The 18,666-nt window shown below is 54.0% G+C and overlaps 7 non-coding genes across 7 annotated transcripts; all 7 read right to left on the reverse strand.

Annotated features, from left to right (window-relative positions):
* Nucleotides 1-372: 372 nt before the first annotated feature.
* Nucleotides 373-462, reverse strand: trnay-gua (transfer RNA tyrosine (anticodon GUA)). Its single transcript is given in 2 exon segments — nt 373-408; nt 426-462. It is a non-coding gene; the product is annotated as a tRNA-Tyr (tRNA).
* Nucleotides 463-1,638: 1,176 nt separating this feature from the next.
* On the reverse strand, nt 1,639-1,728 carry trnay-gua (transfer RNA tyrosine (anticodon GUA)). The gene is given in 2 exon segments: nt 1,639-1,674; nt 1,692-1,728. It is a non-coding gene; the product is annotated as a tRNA-Tyr (tRNA).
* A 1,176-nt stretch (nt 1,729-2,904) lies between these two features.
* On the reverse strand, nt 2,905-2,994 carry trnay-gua (transfer RNA tyrosine (anticodon GUA)). The gene is given in 2 exon segments: nt 2,905-2,940; nt 2,958-2,994. It is a non-coding gene; the product is annotated as a tRNA-Tyr (tRNA).
* Nucleotides 2,995-4,170: 1,176 nt separating this feature from the next.
* On the reverse strand, nt 4,171-4,260 carry trnay-gua (transfer RNA tyrosine (anticodon GUA)). The gene is given in 2 exon segments: nt 4,171-4,206; nt 4,224-4,260. It is a non-coding gene; the product is annotated as a tRNA-Tyr (tRNA).
* Nucleotides 4,261-5,436: 1,176 nt separating this feature from the next.
* Nucleotides 5,437-5,526, reverse strand: trnay-gua (transfer RNA tyrosine (anticodon GUA)). The gene is given in 2 exon segments: nt 5,437-5,472; nt 5,490-5,526. It is a non-coding gene; the product is annotated as a tRNA-Tyr (tRNA).
* Nucleotides 5,527-6,702: 1,176 nt separating this feature from the next.
* Nucleotides 6,703-6,792, reverse strand: trnay-gua (transfer RNA tyrosine (anticodon GUA)). The gene is given in 2 exon segments: nt 6,703-6,738; nt 6,756-6,792. It is a non-coding gene; the product is annotated as a tRNA-Tyr (tRNA).
* A 1,177-nt stretch (nt 6,793-7,969) lies between these two features.
* Nucleotides 7,970-8,059, reverse strand: trnay-gua (transfer RNA tyrosine (anticodon GUA)). The gene is given in 2 exon segments: nt 7,970-8,005; nt 8,023-8,059. It is a non-coding gene; the product is annotated as a tRNA-Tyr (tRNA).
* Nucleotides 8,060-18,666: the final 10,607 nt, after the last annotated feature.

The following is an 18,666-nucleotide window of genomic DNA, read 5'->3' on the forward strand; positions in this document are numbered from 1 at the left end:
ACTCAGGCGAGGCGGAAGGCCCCGTGGACGAGGAAAGAAGTGCTGAGGCGATGGCGATTGCTGATTGGAGGTGGAAACGACTTCAGCCTTGGCGCAGCCACCACGAGCGTGAGGTGACGTCGCAGGGCCCCGCCTGACTGATAGAAGACTTCATTTGGTTGCAGTGAGCACAAAGTGCTTTCATGCGTTTGTGTCGAAAACGAGGCACCCTGCTGGCCGTCAGCTGCAGCCGCAGCAAGGAGACAGCTGGCTGGCTGGTTGCAGAGGGGGAAGGGCGTGTGCCGACGTGTCGCCTTTTCAGCTCATCTGTGTTGCTGTGGCCCGCGTGCTGGTGGATGCTGACTGTTTGCAAAAGGCAGCAGGGTGGGGGGCTCCTTCGAGCCGGAATTGAACCAGCGGCCTAAGGATGACAGGTTTGCGACACACTACAGTCCTCCGCTCTACCAGCTGAGCTATCGAAGGAGAGCCCAGTAGATGCTCTCCCTTGCTGATGCTTTGCCGCGCTCCTCCACTAATGCGACGCCGTTGCCTCCCTGAAAATCTGTCACTCTGGCAGATCCTGAGCCACTGGCTGATCTCCACAGCTTCGGCCTGTGCTGGCATGAAGAAATCGTCTCGAGTGCTGATCCGAAACTGCCAGATTCTGCCGGTACAGTACCTGACTCGCAGCTTCGTGTACATGTCAGGTTAGGGTTTGGGCCGCAGCTTACCGACTGGTTCAAGTTGCCTCCAAACACGTCCAGGACGTGCCCGCTGACCTCAGGCGACTCACCCACCACCGGTGTGATCCTTTCAAGGTGCTGACTTGCACCCCGCAGGGAAAAAACATCAACGCCGCAGGCGTTTCCCTTCACTGCGCAGCTCGACTTCCTTCCTACGCTGCACCCTGAAACAGCAGGACCTGCCTGTCGCTCACGCGTGAAGCTTTTGATCTTTCGGGACCACTCTCAGGGAGGCGGCGTACGCAAACGGTATTCCGTCTGCTGCAGACCAGCTGAGTGAGTGGGTGCACTCGCAGTTTTAAAAGCAAGTGGAGAATGCGGGCATCGATCCCACTACCTCACGCGTGCGCTCCAACAGTTGAACTAATCCCCCGGTAGGTGAGCCGGCCACGCTTTCGCTCCTTCCGCAGTGGATCCTGAGCAGCCACGCTCCAGGATGTGCAGGAAATCCTCTCACCCGTCGGACGGCTGAGACCAAACATTGCTGATGCCTGTCTCGCTGAAAGAACCAACTTGTCGGAGGAGCGGCAGCGGCAGCTGGTGGACTCAGGCGAGGCGGAAGGCCCCGTGGACGAGGAAAGAAGTGCTGAGGCGATGGCGATTGCTGATTGGAGGTGGAAACGACTTCAGCCTTGGCGCAGCCACCACGAGCGTGAGGTGACGTCGCAGGGCCCCGCCTGACTGATAGAAGACTTCATTTGGTTGCAGTGAGCACAAAGTGCTTTCATGCGTTTGTGTCGAAAACGAGGCACCCTGCTGGCCGTCAGCTGCAGCCGCTGCAAGGAGACAGCTGGCTGGCTGGTTGCAGAGGGGGAAGGGCGTGTGCCGACGTGTCGCCTTTTCAGCTCATCTGTGTTGCTGTGGCCCGCGTGCTGGTGGATGCTGACTGTTTGCAAAAAGCAGCAGGGTGGGGGGCTCCTTCGAGCCGGAATTGAACCGGCGGCCTAAGGATGACAGGTTTGCGACACACTACAGTCCTCCGCTCTACCAGCTGAGCTATCGAAGGAGAGCCCAGCAGTGGCTCTCCCTTGCTGATGCTTTGCCGCGCTCCTCCACTAATGCGACGCCGTTGCCTCCCTGAAAATCTGTCACTCTGGCAGATCCTGAGCCACTGGCTGATCTCCACAGCTTCGGCCTGTGCTGGCATGAAGAAATCGTCTCGAGTGCTGATCCGAAACTGCCAGATTCTGCCGGTACAGTACCTGACTCGCAGCTTCGTGTACATGTCAGGTTAGGGTTTGGGCCGCAGCTTACCGACTGGTTCAAGTTGCCTCCAAACACGTCCAGGACGTGCCCGCTGACCTCAGGCGACTCACCCACCACCGGTGTGATCCTTTCAAGGTGCTGACTTGCACCCCGCAGGGAAAAAACATCAACGCCGCAGGCGTTTCCCTTCACTGCGCAGCTCGACTTCCTTCCTACGCTGCACCCTGAAACAGCAGGACCTGCCTGTCGCTCACGCGTGAAGCTTTTGATCTTTCGGGACCACTCTCAGGGAGGCGGCGTACGCAAACGGTATTCCGTCTGCTGCAGACCAGCTGAGTGAGTGGGTGCACTCGCAGTTTTAAAAGCAAGTGGAGAATGCGGGCATCGATCCCACTACCTCACGCGTGCGCTCCAACAGTTGAACTAATCCCCCGGTAGGTGAGCCGGCCACGCTTTCGCTCCTTCCGCAGTGGATCCTGAGCAGCCACGCTCCAGGATGTGCAGGAAATCCTCTCACCCGTCGGACGGCTGAGACCAAACATTGCTGATGCCTGTCTCGCTGAAAGAACCAACTTGTCGGAGGAGCGGCAGCGGCAGCTGGTGGACTCAGGCGAGGCGGAAGGCCCCGTGGACGAGGAAAGAAGTGCTGAGGCGATGGCGATTGCTGATTGGAGGTGGAAACGACTTCAGCCTTGGCGCAGCCACCACGAGCGTGAGGTGACGTCGCAGGGCCCCGCCTGACTGATAGAAGACTTCATTTGGTTGCAGTGAGCACAAAGTGCTTTCATGCGTTTGTGTCGAAAACGAGGCACCCTGCTGGCCGTCAGCTGCAGCCGCAGCAAGGAGACAGCTGGCTGGCTGGTTGCAGAGGGGGAAGGGCGTGTGCCGACGTGTCGCCTTTTCAGCTCATCTGTGTTGCTGTGGCCCGCGTGCTGGTGGATGCTGACTGTTTGCAAAAAGCAGCAGGGTGGGGGGCTCCTTCGAGCCGGAATTGAACCGGCGACCTAAGGATGACAGGTTTGCGACACACTACAGTCCTCCGCTCTACCAGCTGAGCTATCGAAGGAGAGCCCAGCAGTGGCTCTCCCTTGCTGATGCTTTGCCGCGCTCCTCCACTAATGCGACGCCGTTGCCTCCCTGAAAATCTGTCACTCTGGCAGATCCTGAGCCACTGGCTGATCTCCACAGCTTCGGCCTGTGCTGGCATGAAGAAATCGTCTCGAGTGCTGATCCGAAACTGCCAGATTCTGCCGGTACAGTACCTGACTCGCAGCTTCGTGTACATGTCAGGTTAGGGTTTGGGCCGCAGCTTACCGACTGGTTCAAGTTGCCTCCAAACACGTCCAGGACGTGCCCGCTGACCTCAGGCGACTCACCCACCACCGGTGTGATCCTTTCAAGGTGCTGACTTGCACCCCGCAGGGAAAAAACATCAACGCCGCAGGCGTTTCCCTTCACTGCGCAGCTCGACTTCCTTCCTACGCTGCACCCTGAAACAGCAGGACCTGCCTGTCGCTCACGCGTGAAGCTTTTGATCTTTCGGGACCACTCTCAGGGAGGCGGCGTACGCAAACGGTATTCCGTCTGCTGCAGACCAGCTGAGTGAGTGGGTGCACTCGCAGTTTTAAAAGCAAGTGGAGAATGCGGGCATCGATCCCACTACCTCACGCGTGCGCTCCAACAGTTGAACTAATCCCCCGGTAGGTGAGCCGGCCACGCTTTCGCTCCTTCCGCAGTGGATCCTGAGCAGCCACGCTCCAGGATGTGCAGGAAATCCTCTCACCCGTCGGACGGCTGAGACCAAACATTGCTGATGCCTGTCTCGCTGAAAGAACCAACTTGTCGGAGGAGCGGCAGCGGCAGCTGGTGGACTCAGGCGAGGCGGAAGGCCCCGTGGACGAGGAAAGAAGTGCTGAGGCGATGGCGATTGCTGATTGGAGGTGGAAACGACTTCAGCCTTGGCGCAGCCACCACGAGCGTGAGGTGACGTCGCAGGGCCCCGCCTGACTGATAGAAGACTTCATTTGGTTGCAGTGAGCACAAAGTGCTTTCATGCGTTTGTGTCGAAAACGAGGCACCCTGCTGGCCGTCAGCTGCAGCCGCTGCAAGGAGACAGCTGGCTGGCTGGTTGCAGAGGGGGAAGGGCGTGTGCCGACGTGTCGCCTTTTCAGCTCATCTGTGTTGCTGTGGCCCGCGTGCTGGTGGATGCTGACTGTTTGCAAAAAGCAGCAGGGTGGGGGGCTCCTTCGAGCCGGAATTGAACCGGCGGCCTAAGGATGACAGGTTTGCGACACACTACAGTCCTCCGCTCTACCAGCTGAGCTATCGAAGGAGAGCCCAGCAGTGGCTCTCTCTTGCTGATGCTTTGCCGCGCTCCTCCACTAATGCGACGCCGTTGCCTCCCTGAAAATCTGTCACTCTGGCAGATCCTGAGCCACTGGCTGATCTCCACAGCTTCGGCCTGTGCTGGCATGAAGAAATCGTCTCGAGTGCTGATCCGAAACTGCCAGATTCTGCCGGTACAGTACCTGACTCGCAGCTTCGTGTACATGTCAGGTTAGGGTTTGGGCCGCAGCTTACCGACTGGTTCAAGTTGCCTCCAAACACGTCCAGGACGTGCCCGCTGACCTCAGGCGACTCACCCACCACCGGTGTGATCCTTTCAAGGTGCTGACTTGCACCCCGCAGGGAAAAAACATCAACGCCGCAGGCGTTTCCCTTCACTGCGCAGCTCGACTTCCTTCCTACGCTGCACCCTGAAACAGCAGGACCTGCCTGTCGCTCACGCGTGAAGCTTTTGATCTTTCGGGACCACTCTCAGGGAGGCGGCGTACGCAAACGGTATTCCGTCTGCTGCAGACCAGCTGAGTGAGTGGGTGCACTCGCAGTTTTAAAAGCAAGTGGAGAATGCGGGCATCGATCCCACTACCTCACGCGTGCGCTCCAACAGTTGAACTAATCCCCCGGTAGGTGAGCCGGCCACGCTTTCGCTCCTTCCGCAGTGGATCCTGAGCAGCCACGCTCCAGGATGTGCAGGAAATCCTCTCACCCGTCGGACGGCTGAGACCAAACATTGCTGATGCCTGTCTCGCTGAAAGAACCAACTTGTCGGAGGAGCGGCAGCGGCAGCTGGTGGACTCAGGCGAGGCGGAAGGCCCCGTGGACGAGGAAAGAAGTGCTGAGGCGATGGCGATTGCTGATTGGAGGTGGAAACGACTTCAGCCTTGGCGCAGCCACCACGAGCGTGAGGTGACGTCGCAGGGCCCCGCCTGACTGATAGAAGACTTCATTTGGTTGCAGTGAGCACAAAGTGCTTTCATGCGTTTGTGTCGAAAACGAGGCACCCTGCTGGCCGTCAGCTGCAGCCGCTGCAAGGAGACAGCTGGCTGGCTGGTTGCAGAGGGGGAAGGGCGTGTGCCGACGTGTCGCCTTTTCAGCTCATCTGTGTTGCTGTGGCCCGCGTGCTGGTGGATGCTGACTGTTTGCAAAAAGCAGCAGGGTGGGGGGCTCCTTCGAGCCGGAATTGAACCGGCGGCCTAAGGATGACAGGTTTGCGACACACTACAGTCCTCCGCTCTACCAGCTGAGCTATCGAAGGAGAGCCCAGCAGTGGCTCTCCCTTGCTGATGCTTTGCCGCGCTCCTCCACTAATGCGACGCCGTTGCCTCCCTGAAAATCTGTCACTCTGGCAGATCCTGAGCCACTGGCTGATCTCCACAGCTTCGGCCTGTGCTGGCATGAAGAAATCGTCTCGAGTGCTGATCCGAAACTGCCAGATTCTGCCGGTACAGTACCTGACTCGCAGCTTCGTGTACATGTCAGGTTAGGGTTTGGGCCGCAGCTTACCGACTGGTTCAAGTTGCCTCCAAACACGTCCAGGACGTGCCCGCTGACCTCAGGCGACTCACCCACCACCGGTGTGATCCTTTCAAGGTGCTGACTTGCACCCCGCAGGGAAAAAACATCAACGCCGCAGGCGTTTCCCTTCACTGCGCAGCTCGACTTCCTTCCTACGCTGCACCCTGAAACAGCAGGACCTGCCTGTCGCTCACGCGTGAAGCTTTTGATCTTTCGGGACCACTCTCAGGGAGGCGGCGTACGCAAACGGTATTCCGTCTGCTGCAGACCAGCTGAGTGAGTGGGTGCACTCGCAGTTTTAAAAGCAAGTGGAGAATGCGGGCATCGATCCCACTACCTCACGCGTGCGCTCCAACAGTTGAACTAATCCCCCGGTAGGTGAGCCGGCCACGCTTTCGCTCCTTCCGCAGTGGATCCTGAGCAGCCACGCTCCAGGATGTGCAGGAAATCCTCTCACCCGTCGGACGGCTGAGACCAAACATTGCTGATGCCTGTCTCGCTGAAAGAACCAACTTGTCGGAGGAGCGGCAGCGGCAGCTGGTGGACTCAGGCGAGGCGGAAGGCCCCGTGGACGAGGAAAGAAGTGCTGAGGCGATGGCGATTGCTGATTGGAGGTGGAAACGACTTCAGCCTTGGCGCAGCCACCACGAGCGTGAGGTGACGTCGCAGGGCCCCGCCTGACTGATAGAAGACTTCATTTGGTTGCAGTGAGCACAAAGTGCTTTCATGCGTTTGTGTCGAAAACGAGGCACCCTGCTGGCCGTCAGCTGCAGCCGCAGCAAGGAGACAGCTGGCTGGCTGGTTGCAGAGGGGGAAGGGCGTGTGCCGACGTGTCGCCTTTTCAGCTCATCTGTGTTGCTGTGGCCCGCGTGCTGGTGGATGCTGACTGTTTGCAAAAAGCAGCAGGGTGGGGGGCTCCTTCGAGCCGGAATTGAACCGGCGGCCTAAGGATGACAGGTTTGCGACACACTACAGTCCTCCGCTCTACCAGCTGAGCTATCGAAGGAGAGCCCAGCAGTGGCTCTCCCTTGCTGATGCTTTGCCGCGCTCCTCCACTAATGCGACGCCGTTGCCTCCCTGAAAATCTGTCACTCTGGCAGATCCTGAGCCACTGGCTGATCTCCACAGCTTCGGCCTGTGCTGGCATGAAGAAATCGTCTCGAGTGCTGATCCGAAACTGCCAGATTCTGCCGGTACAGTACCTGACTCGCAGCTTCGTGTACATGTCAGGTTAGGGTTTGGGCCGCAGCTTACCGACTGGTTCAAGTTGCCTCCAAACACGTCCAGGACGTGCCCGCTGACCTCAGGCGACTCACCCACCACCGGTGTGATCCTTTCAAGGTGCTGACTTGCACCCCGCAGGGAAAAAACATCAACGCCGCAGGCGTTTCCCTTCACTGCGCAGCTCGACTTCCTTCCTACGCTGCACCCTGAAACAGCAGGACCTGCCTGTCGCTCACGCGTGAAGCTTTTGATCTTTCGGGACCACTCTCAGGGAGGCGGCGTACGCAAACGGTATTCCGTCTGCTGCAGACCAGCTGAGTGAGTGGGTGCACTCGCAGTTTTAAAAGCAAGTGGAGAATGCGGGCATCGATCCCACTACCTCACGCGTGCGCTCCAACAGTTGAACTAATCCCCCGGTAGGTGAGCCGGCCACGCTTTCGCTCCTTCCGCAGTGGATCCTGAGCAGCCACGCTCCAGGATGTGCAGGAAATCCTCTCACCCGTCGGACGGCTGAGACCAAACATTGCTGATGCCTGTCTCGCTGAAAGAACCAACTTGTCGGAGGAGCGGCAGCGGCAGCTGGTGGACTCAGGCGAGGCGGAAGGCCCCGTGGACGAGGAAAGAAGTGCTGAGGCGATGGCGATTGCTGATTGGAGGTGGAAACGACTTCAGCCTTGGCGCAGCCACCACGAGCGTGAGGTGACGTCGCAGGGCCCCGCCTGACTGATAGAAGACTTCATTTGGTTGCAGTGAGCACAAAGTGCTTTCATGCGTTTGTGTCGAAAACGAGGCACCCTGCTGGCCGTCAGCTGCAGCCGCAGCAAGGAGACAGCTGGCTGGCTGGTTGCAGAGGGGGAAGGGCGTGTGCCGACGTGTCGCCTTTTCAGCTCATCTGTGTTGCTGTGGCCCGCGTGCTGGTGGATGCTGACTGTTTGCAAAAAGCAGCAGGGTGGGGGGGCTCCTTCGAGCCGGAATTGAACCGGCGACCTAAGGATGACAGGTTTGCGACACACTACAGTCCTCCGCTCTACCAGCTGAGCTATCGAAGGAGAGCCCAGCAGTGGTTCTCCCTTGCTGATGATCCGGTGGATCGGACGGTGTTTGTGAAGAAAGTTCTGCTGGAGTGTTGCGGCCTTGCAGCCGCAGACGTGTACTGCCTGCAGGATTTCCCTGGGGCAGGCTACTTCGATGTGACCTTCAGAAGCGTGAAGCAGTGCGAACAGCTCCTGAAGGTCTTCAAGGAGAAGGAAGGGGAGCCGCTGTTCTCCATCTTGTCGGCGACGCCATTGTGTGTGCTTCCTGCACAGAGGAACCGGGTTGTTACAATCCATATGTACAACCCCTACGTTCCAGCGGCTGATGTCCTGACCTTCCTGGGAAGGTACGTCCAAGTCGAGGGAGAAGCCACCGATGTGATCGACCCCTTTGGGATCTGGACCAGTAAGAGGCAGGTCAAGGTAACTCTGAGGGCCGATGACAGTGGGAACATCCTCCACCCACCCTCGAGCTTCGCAATCGGAGGGAGCAGAGGCTACCTGACATATGCAGGGCAGCCCAAAGTGTGCCGAACCTGCGGGAAGTCGGGACACGTGGCGGTGGATTGCAAAGTGACCATCTGCAGGAACTGCAAACAGGAGGGTCACTTGACAAAGGACTGTCGGGAGGAAAAGAGCTGCAACCTGTGCGGGGAGGCGGGCCACATGTACAAGGCCTGCCCAAGACGAGGAGCCGCCACCTACGCACAGATGGCCGGAGGTGGCAACACGAGCCGCGGACCGACAAAGTCTAACGAGGTACCGCGAATCAGCAAAGGAACGGTGCCTGGAGGCACCCAGAAGGAAGGGAAGGTTGTAGAGGAGCAGGCAGCAGACAGCGGGGAGATGCAGCAGCCGACCCAAGCTCCTGCAAGACAGACGGAGGAAATGGAAGAGGAGGGATCAAAGGAGGCAGAGCAGTGGATTATCGTTAAAAACAGGAAAAGGAAACCTCTCGAGGGCCCCAAAGCCACCAAGCGAAGGGGGAAGAGACACCTCCAAGAGGAGGATACAGGCAGCTCCTCCGAGGGTGAGGACGGGCGCAAGAAGGGTCGCCTCCGGAGGAAGAGGCAGAGCGCCGTGGGGAGAAAGGAGGGCAACACCGCCCAAGAAGGAAAAGACGATCCCTCTGAGGGGATGGGTGAAGGCCTCCCCCTACCCGGTGAGAACCAAGGGGTACCCACCGGCCCACAGCTCCAGGGAACTGGGAGCAGCGTCCCAGTGACAGCCCTGATGTCAGATGGAGAACAGGGCGATGCGGACCCTGGGTCCGACACGATGACACCAGAGCGGGGAAATGACTCCAGCGTGGAGCCGGACAACTCCCTCAGCCCTGGGAAGGTCCAGCAGTTTGCTGTCACCACGGGGATGCACGCAGCTACCCCACTGGAGCAAGACCAGAAGAAAATGGACACTGGTAACCCCGCAAACTGTTAAAATGGGGTTTAAAATTGCCAGCATAAATGTGCGTAGCATTAAAGCGGCTACGCGATGTGTTTCAACGCTGGCCTTCCTGGCCAACGTCAAAGCCGATGTCCTGTTTCTGCAGGAGTGCGGGATACCGCACCTCAGCAGTTACAGGAGATGGTCGAGCTTGTGGACCCACGGGCCGTCAGTGTGGTCGGGGGGCAACGATAGCCGCGCCTCCGGCCTGGGTATCCTGTTGCGGGGAGGCAACTTCACCATCTCCGAGGTTAAGGAGGTGGTGGGCGGGCGCCTCCTCGTCGTGGACGTCAAATACAGAAATGCTCCCGTGAGACTAATCAACGTGTACGCCCCAGTGGGTAAGAGTGAACGGTTGGCCGTCCTGCAACAGCTTCCACTGCTGCTGGCTACGTCCAGGCCGGTCATTCTGGCCGGAGACTTCAACTGCATCATTGATGCTGATGGACGATCCGGCGGGGGGGACAGTAAACCGGACGCTACGTCCAGGGCCCTGATGGAAACGGTCAAAGACGCCAAGCTGCACGACGTCTTCAGCGCCCCTGCAGACGGAGCGCAGCGTAGATACACCTGGTCACGGGCAGACGGGTCTATCCGCTCAAGGATAGATTACCTGTTTGTGTCCCGAACGCTCTCGGTCAGATCCACCGACGTCAAGCCGGTGTTCTTCTCTGACCACTGCCTCCTGCTGGCCGACTGTCACCTACAGGACGAACAGCGGGCGGGCAAGGGAACGTGGAAACTGAACACTAAGCTGTTGACCCCGGGAAACATCGAAGAGCTCAAGAGGGATTACGCAGGTTGGAGAACCGTGAAGCCCCTCTTTGAGTCTCCAGCGGACTGGTGGGAAACGGTAAAAGGGAACATCAAGAGGTTCTTTATCCTCAAAGGTGTCCAGGAGGCGAGAGAGAGGCGGGGAAAACTGTCCCAGCTCCAGGAAAGTATGCAGAACCTGCTCCTGCTGCAGACGATGGGGGTGGATGTCACGGAGGACCTCAAGGAGGTGAAGGGCCAGCAAGCCTCGCTCTTTGCCTCGGAGGCCTCCAGGATAATCTTCCGGTCCAGGGTCCGCTCGGTGGAGCAGGACGAGACGTGCTCACGTTTCTTCTTCCAGAAGGTGCACAAAGAGAGCTCCGTGCTCAGCAGCCTGAAGAAAGAAGATGGCTCGGTAACGTCATCTCAGGCTGACGTCATGAGGATCAGCAAATCCTTCTACGCCAGCCTGTATGACTCGAAGCCGACCGACAGCGCGGCCTCCCAGTCGTTCCTGTCCTCTATCACGGAGGTCCTAGATGACGGAACACGAGAGAGGCTGGACCAGCCGCTATCTCTGGATGAACTGACCAAGGCCCTCGAGTCCTTCGAAAAGAATAAAACTCCCGGAAGCGACGGCTTACCGGTCGAGGTTTATTCCGCTCTTTGGGACTTGATCGGCCAGGACCTGCTGGAGGTGTATGTCAGTATGCTCCGGGCAGGTACCATGAGTGAATCCATGAGGAAAGGCATCATCACCCTCGTCTACAAGCGGAAGGGGGAGAGGGAGGAAATTAGAAATTGGAGACCGATCTCACTGTTAAATGCAGACTACAAAATCCTGTCAAAGGTCATCGCCAACCGGGTCAGGTCTGCTCTGGGATCGGTGATCCACCCGGACCAAACCTGTGCTGTACCGGGCAGGAAGATCTCTGAGAGTCTCGCACTCCTCAGGGATACGATCGCCTACGTGCAGGACAGGGGGGTGGACACCTGCCTCATCAGCCTGGACCAGGAGAAAGCCTTTGACAGGATATCGCATACATATATGAGGGATGTCCTCTCCAAAATGGGCTTTGGGGAGGGAATCGGAAATTGGATCAGACTGCTCTACACCAACATTGTCAGTGCAGTCTCAATCAATGGGTGGGAATCAGATAGCTTCCCTGTAAGATCTGGAGTCAGGCAGGGATGCCCCCTCTCACCCGCCTTGTTTGTGTGTTGCATAGAGCCATTTGCCGAATCCATCAGGAAGGATGCGAGCCTGAGAGGGGTGACTATTCCTGGCAGCGGGGGCCTGCAGGTTAAGGCCTCCCTGTACATGGATGACGTCGCTGTTTTCTGCTCGGATCCGCTGTCCGTGCACAGACTCGTGTGCATCTGCGACCAGTTCGAACGGGCCTCGGGGGCCAAGGTAAACCGAGGCAAGAGCGAGGCCATGCTCTTCGGGAACTGGGCCGACCAATCCTCTATCCCCTTCACCGTCAGGACTGACCACCTGAAGGTGCTGGGTATTTGGTTCGGGGGGGCTGGGGCGTGCGCCAAGACCTGGGAGGAGCGGATCAGGAAGATGAGACAGAAACTAGGCAGATGGGGGCAACGGTCGCTCTCCATCGCGGGAAAAAACCTGGTCATCAGGTGTGAGGTACTCTCAGTATTGCTATATGTGGCACAGGTCTGGCCTATCCCCAGGACCTGTGCCGCCGCAGTCACCCGGGCCATCTTCCAATTCATTTGGAGATCAAAGATGGACCGGGTCCGAAGAGACTCTATGTACAAAGACCGGTGCAACGGGGGAAAAAACACGCCCAATGCCACCCTCACCCTGATGGCCACCTTTGTGTGTGGCTGCATCAAGCTGTGCGTGGATCCCCGGTACGCAAACACCAAGTGTCACTACGTACTGAGGTTCTACCTGTCCCCGGTGTTGCGAAGGATGGGCCTGGCCTCGCTGCCGCGGAACGCTCCGAGTAGTTGGACCGTTCCGTATCACCTGTCCTTCGTGGAGAAATTTATGAGGAAAAACACCTTTGACCACAAGTCCATCAGGAAGTGGTCAGCACGTAGCGTCCTTGAGACCCTTCGGGAAAAGGAGAGGGCGGATCCTGTCGAGCGGTTCCCTGAGCAGACTGTCAAAGCCATTTGGCAGAATGCCTCATCGCCAGAACTTTCCAACAAGCACCAAGACGTGGCTTGGCTGGTGGTGAGAAGGGCTCTGCCTGTGAGATCCTTTATGCACGCCCGGACTCTCTGCCGCACCGCACGCTGCCCTCGAAGTGGCTGCGGGGGGGACGAGACTGTCACACACCTCCTTCTGGAATGTGCCTATGCAGAGGAAGTCTGGAGAGGAATGCAGTGGTGCTTGTCGAGGTTCGTCCCGAGCAGCGCCGTGACGCGGGACTCCGTGCTCTACGGCCTGTTCCCCGGGACTCACACCGAGACGAACATTAACTGCGCCTGGAGGATCATCAACTCGGTGAAGGACGCTCTCTGGGCGGTCCGAAACCTGTTGATCTTCCAGCTGAAGGAGTTGACCCCGATCGAGTGTTGCAGACTGGCACATTCCAAGGTCCAAGACTACGTGTTGAGGGACTCGCTGAAGCTTGGGGCAGCTGCCGCCAAGGCGCGGTGGGGAAAGACCACTGTGTAAGATCGGCCTGCCGAAAGAAGAACAGGGGGCCCATACAGACGTTTTTTTGGGCTCTGCTGATGCCTCAGCCAAATATATGTATATATACAAGATTGAAAAAATGCACAGGATTGTAAAGGACAAGAATAAAGTCGAATCTGTGTTTGTAAATATGGACATATGTATGGCATGATCCAATGTACAGACCATCAAATCATTTATGAATAAAGTATATTTTTGAAATAAAAAAAAAGAAGGGGGCATTGGGGTTCACACATTCCTTATGGTTTGGTGATCAGATTGCGTGATTGACTGGAGCCACCATCATTCTTCAACCTTTGCTGGTGATGAGATCCAACACCAACCTGTTCTGCTGTTGAAGATCTTTTGGACCACACATTCTATGGAACTTCCAACTCTTTAGTCAACTATAATTGATCTACACTCCCTGATCACTTACCTTCCTGCCAAAACAGGGTCTTATAATAAAAGAATGAATTAGGAGACTTGGAAACACCCCAATAATGCCCCTTTAAGCCAATCCATTTTAAAGTTAATAATCCTTGAAAGTGGAATCGCAGGTAGATAGGATAGTGAAGAAGGTGTTTGGTATGCTTTCCTTTATTGGTCAGAGTATTGAGTACAGGAGTTGGGAGGTCATGTTGCGGCTGTACACGACATTGGTTAGGCCACTGTTGAAATACTGTGTGCAATTCTGGTCTCCTTCCTATCGAAAAGATGGTGTGAAACTTGAAAGGGTTCAGAAAAGATTTACAAGGATGTTGCCAGGGTTGGAGGATCTGTGCTACAGGGAGAGGCTGAACAGGCTAGGGCTGTTTTCCCTGGAGGGTCGGAGGCTGAGGGGTGACCTTATAGAGGTTTACAAAATTATGAGGGGCATGGATAGGATAAATAGGCAAAGTCTTTTCCCTGGGGTCGGGGCATCCAGAACTAGAGGGTATAGGTTTAGGGTGAGAGGGGAAAGATATAAAAGAGACCTAGGGGGCAACTTTTTCACACAGAGGGTGGTACGTATATGGTATGAGCTGCCAGAGGATGTGGTGGAGACTGGTACAATTGCAACATTCAAGAGGCATTTGGATGGGTATATGAATAGAAAGGGTTTGGAAGCCTTAAGCCAACTGTGGGATACCATTTTTTTTGAAGATGACATTCTGATAATCTACTTCCAAATCATACACTTTAGCACTACCTACACAACCAATCCTTTAATTTTATTACAGTGGAGTAAATAATACCAACTTTCATTCATTGGAGAGCAAAGCGTGGATTTTGTTTGAAGAAAGCATATAATGCACATATTTTAAAATTCCGTCACGTCGTTGTCCGCAACATTAACAAAGCCGGCATTTATTGCTCACCCTAGGTGCCCTGGCGGCTGCTCGAAGTTTAAGAATCAGAAAGATCCTTTTTGGGGTGTGAAGTCAGGTAATGCGCCCAGGGTGAGTAAGGACAGTACACCTGCTGAGGGCTCACCCCACACACACACACACACACACCATTTCAAGACTCAAACCTTATTCCTTTTAACGGTCCTGCGATTGCGGACTGATTGATGGCTGGTTTGAGGCACTTTCCTGCAGGGTGGGATCCTCAGAAATCGAGGCACTCCTCAGCAGGAGGACGGCAGCACCGATCGTTGACACCAGTCTCCATCTTTCTCCTGTCTTCCCGCCATCGCAACGGCAGCGGCCGTCAGCGTGATGACGTCACGAATGTGAGCCTCGAAAGCACCTCCTGCAGAGCGACACCCGTCCCAGGTGCAGTCAGTCCCCTTCCCACGTGCAGAGTGACCCCCGTCCCAGGTGCAGTCAGTCCCCTTGCCACGTGCAGAGCGACCCCCGTCCCAGGTGCAGTCAGTCCCCTTCCCACGTGCAGAGTGACCCCCGTCCCAGGTGAAGTCAGTCCCCTTCCCACGTGCAGTGACCCCCGTCCCAGGTGAAGTCAGTCCCCTTCCCACGTGCAGAGCGTCCCTCGTCCCACGTGCGGAAGGTTCCCCTTCCCACGTGCAGAGCGTCTCAGTCCCACTCAGCGATCGGCAATAGTGCATTATTGTATAAAGCTGCCCGAAAAAGAGCGCATTTTATTGAAGAAGGGTTACTGGGGCCGAAATGTTGTCTCTGCTTTCTTTGCATAGATGATGCCGGACTTGCTGAATTTCTTCAGCAATTCCTGTTTTTGTAACTCAATTGTTGTTGAAATGCCTTTACGTATTCCGGCTCATGGACGGTCCCAGTATTTGATGCAGGCAGTGAGATTGCTCCCGGAAGCCATGGTAATAGCAAACATCACCCATTCATTTCAAGTACAGCCAAAACCATTGATAAAGACAGGTTTACCCAGGGAGTGCACAGAATTGCGGGCTAACGTGCAAGAACAATTGATTCTTCACGATTATACAAAGGAGACTTGAGATTAATTGCACTCAGAGGATGAAGGGGGGTTAGAGATAGAGGTATTACTAAACTAGAGAAGACTGTCCGATTTCAGTCCATCATTTCACAAGTTTGTCTTTCGGAAGACCAGCACAAATTTCCACATTTACATTTAAAACGGAAATTACCAAGTTCTAGTTATACACTTCTTCCAATTGCATACCATGGCCACCTCAGCGTTTACTATTTTGGCCTGCAGCATGTTTGCCCCTGTCAATTCATCTTGTCTGCCATCCACCTTTCCACTGGATTCCCTCAATTATTCTTTCCTCCCCCAGCACCACACCCCCAACCTGTTTTACCTGCAAAATTTGATTCATCATGTTTACTGTGGAAAAGGACATGGAAGGCATAGAATGTAAGGAAATAGATGGTGACTTCTTGAAAAATGTCCATATTACAGAAGACGAAATGCTGGATGTCTTGAAATGCATAAAAGTGGATAAATCCCCAGGACCTGATCAGGTGTACCCTAGAACTCAGTGGCAAACTATGGAAGTGATTGCTGAGCCTCTTACTGAGATATTTGTATCATCAATAGTCACAAGTGAGGTGCCAGAAGACTGGAGGTTGGCTAACGTGGTGCCACGGTTTAAGAAAGGCAGTAAAGAGAAGCCAGGGAACTATAGACCAGTGAGCCTGACCTCAGTGGTGGGCAAGTTGTCGGAGGGAATCCTGAGGGACAGGATCTACATGTATTTGGAAAGGCAAGGACTGATCAGGGGTAGCCAACATGGCTTTGTGCGTGGGAAATCATGTCTCACAAACTTGATTGAGTTTTTTGAAGAATTAAAAAGAAGACAGATGAGGGCAGAGCAGTAGATGTGATCCAAATGGACTTCAGTAAGGTGTTTGACAAGGTTCCCCATGGGAGACTGATTAGCAAGGTTAGATCTCATGGAATACAGGGAGAACTAGCCATTTGGATACAGAACTGGCTCAAAGGTAGAAGACAGAGGGTGGTGGTAGAGGGTTGTTTTTCAGACTGAGGCCTGTGGCCAGTGGAGTGCCACAAGGATCGGTTCTGGGTTCACTACTTTTCGTCATTTATATAAATGATTTGGATGTGAGCACAAGAGGTATAGTTAGTAAGTTTGCAAATGACACCAAAATTGGAGGTGTACTGGACAGCGAAGAAGGCTACCTCAGATCACAACAGGATCTTGATCAGATGGGTCAATGGGCTGAGAAGTGGCAGTTTAATTTAGATAATTTAGATAAATGTGAGGTGCTGCGTTTTGGGAAAGCAAATCTTAGCAGGACATATACACTTAATGGTAAGGTCCTCAGGAATGTTGCTGAACAACGAGACCTTGGAGTGCAGGTTCATAGTTCCTTAAAGGTGGAATCGCAGGTAGATATGGTAGTGAAGAAGGCGTTTGATATGCTTTCCTTTACTGGTCAGAGTATTGAGTACAGGAGTTGGGAGGCCATATTGTGGCTGTACAAGATATTGATTAGGCCACTGTTGGAGGATTGCATGCAATTCTGGTCTCCTTCCTATCAGAAAGATGTTGTGAAATTTGAAAGGGTTCAGAAAGATTTACAAGGATGTTGCCAGGGTTGTAGGATATGAGCTATAGGGAGAGTTTGAATAGGCTGTGGCTGTTTTCCCTGGAGCGTCAGAGACTGAGAGGCAACATTATAGAGGTTTATAAAATCATGAGTGGCATGAATAGGATAGTTATACAAAGTCTTTTCCCTGGGGTGGGGGAGTCCAGAGCTAGAGGGCATAGTTTTAGGGTGAGAGGAGCAAGATATAAGAGAGCTAAGGGGCAATTTTATGATGCAGACAGTGGCACATGTATGGAAGCGCTGCCAGAGGAAGTGGTGGAGGCTAGTACAATTGCAAAATTTAAAAGGCATTTGGATGAGTATATGAATCGGAAGGGTTTAGCGGGATATGGGCCAGGTGCACGCAGGTGGGACTAGATTGGGTTGGGCTATCTGATCGGCATGGATGGGTTGGACCAAAGGGTCTGTTTCCGTGCTGTCCATCTCTATGACTCTATCTGAAGTTTTCCCATTTCTGACAAAATGTCAAATTTGTGCTTCCCTGCATTGATGCTGTTTGGTCTATTGATATTGCAAACATGAATATTTTGGATTAGCTTTATCTGTTTGTATTGAGCAAGTGTGGCATGCTGAACAATCTCTCTAGTATTTATTATTATAGTTATTGTAACTCATCATCTGAAACTGAGGCACCAGGGTTTAGTGGAGGTCAGCTGCCGAAGATCCCTCCAAGCAGGAGTGTGCACAGTGGGAGGCGAATGTAGCAATTATAAAGAAACAGTGCACGCCATTCATAGGTTTGCTTTAAGATACCCCAGAAGCTAATATGGAAAAGTAATTTCAATGAAGAGTGTGATGAAGTAAGCAGGTGGCACCCAACAAATATTCAGATGGATCAACAGGTAGCAGAGAAACAACTATTGCACGTTTGACAACAGCAATGACATCTCAAGGCTCTGTCACCACTCTTTGTGGCCAATTACTTTTCTTATTCAAGGGATTTAACTATCAAGGCCAACATCTGTTGTTTGTCCTTAACTTTCCTGGTGGGGAACTGCATTTGTGAACCACTGCAGGCTGTAGTGACTGTAGGGACGGGAGTTGCTGTATTTTCACCGATTGAAGAAATGTCAGTATAGTTCTTAGCATGTCCATGTGGTTTGGACAGGCTTTTGCAGGGAGTGGTGTTCCATTGTGCCTGTAACCCCCGTCAGTTTGGGTAAAGGTGCTAGTGATTGGTGTTGGGAGAGGGTTATGGGAGGAAGAATGGAAAGGTTACAGGCAAATTTGAAGATAGGAAGCACGCAGCAGACTCAGGATCGTCCATATTTTTTAAAAGTCGATTTCCCTGGGCATCTGTGACTGCAAATGAATTGTGAATGAGAAAACTCATCCCAAAGATTAAATGCCTGTAGGTTCAGTGTCAGGTTTATAAACCTTGCCAGCAAGCTACATTTAGATATAAGGAAAGCATTTATTGTAGATTAAGTGTGACATTTATACTCTATAAAATGTACATAACCTCAGCTCTTACTGATCTGAGGGTTCAGTTGTTGCAAGGAGCCTATGATCATTTTGAGGACAATAAACTGGACCTTCAAACTGGCTTGGAATCTTTTTAGAAAAGGAGTAGCTGTTCTTTTTTATTCAGTAAAATATCCATCAAGTGAAACAATTTAAAGAAATGATTTGGATGTGAATATAGGAGGTATAGTTAGAATAGAATACCCTTTATTGTCATGTGTATTCAAGTACAGTTGTAAAGGGGTAGAGTGAAAAGTTTTACAATGTTGTCTCCTATGGAGCCATTTTAAGTGCAAGTACCT

The sequence above is a fragment of the Chiloscyllium punctatum genome, chromosome 5 (assembly GCF_047496795.1).
Source record: "Chiloscyllium punctatum isolate Juve2018m chromosome 5, sChiPun1.3, whole genome shotgun sequence".
Lineage (NCBI taxonomy): Eukaryota > Metazoa > Chordata > Chondrichthyes > Orectolobiformes > Hemiscylliidae > Chiloscyllium > Chiloscyllium punctatum.